The sequence below is a fragment of the Athene cunicularia genome (genome assembly GCF_003259725.1).
Source record: "Athene cunicularia isolate RWA chromosome 3 unlocalized genomic scaffold, athCun1 chr3_part1, whole genome shotgun sequence".
NCBI lineage: Eukaryota > Metazoa > Chordata > Aves > Strigiformes > Strigidae > Athene > Athene cunicularia.
Window position 1 is genome coordinate 60,995,822 of NW_020799097.1, and position 1,134 is coordinate 60,996,955.

A 1,134-nucleotide genomic window follows, 5' to 3' on the forward strand; every position below is an offset into this window, starting at 1 on the left:
TCGTCCCTCCCCCGGGCAGAGGGGACGGGAGGCCGTGGTCTGGGGGTAGCCCGAGCTCCCCAGGGGCGGCCGGCGGGGCCCTCGCCCCGGGGTGCCCGGTGCCTGGCGGCGAACGGTCCTGGCGCTTTGGTACCACCAAAAAAAGGTATAATTACGCTACCGGGTATAAATTGACTCTGTGTACCACTGAATCATACGGAGTATTTGTAATGTGTTCCTTCCCTAATAGATGCTCTCTATGAATAGAGAGAGTGCCTATTTACTCTGAAATATTTGGCACAGCGGATGGAGTCTGAAGCGTGGAAGAAGTGGCTATTATTTTCCCACTGCCTGTGTGCAGCTGTCATTTCTGAGCAACACGTTCCTCGTTCCTCGCACATCCCTGCTTCCCAACCTTGCTGATGGTCCACCCCCTGGGTTACAATAAGGAGAGACTGGCATGCCACCGCACTCTGACAAAACCTTAACGTTGTGGTTTGTATTTGACCGAACCCAAGACCAAAGCATTGTAGCTTGTATTAAATCACTGCAGATAACTGTTAAACGGTTTTCCTTTTTTTTCCCCATTAACCAGGAGGATGGTTCCTTCCCCCACCTCCCCATGTATCATTTGAATATTCAGTGATGTCATGTTGTTTGACCTCAGCTTTAACGCAAGGAATGCCAGCGTTTTGGCTTTTGACCTGTAGAAGTATGTTAGTGTTTAATGAGAGAGACCGGCTTTATGCATCTTGCTAGGCAAAGTGAAATCTGATGGATATCTTAAAAGATACCATCTTTTGCATGTAGGCTTTCTCCTGCTGCCATACCCCGCCCTTCTTTCCATCCCTCCATATGTCGGCATACTTCCAAGCTGTGATGCAGCAATATGTATGCACAGGATTCTTGAGGGAAAAAGAAACGTTTTCACATAAAGCCCCAGTAGGATATATTGTACTGTAAAACTGTTATTTATATTCTGCCAAGACTGTAGTTTGGCCAGTAAAGTAATTTGGATGTCATTTCTTCTACTTGAAATTCTCCTTTAAAAGAAATGAGATTGGTGCTGAAAGAAAAAGAAATCTCATAGGAACAGTTATGGTAAATAATATATGTTCCTAAACCCCTGAGTCCTCCCAAAATCTGTATTTACTT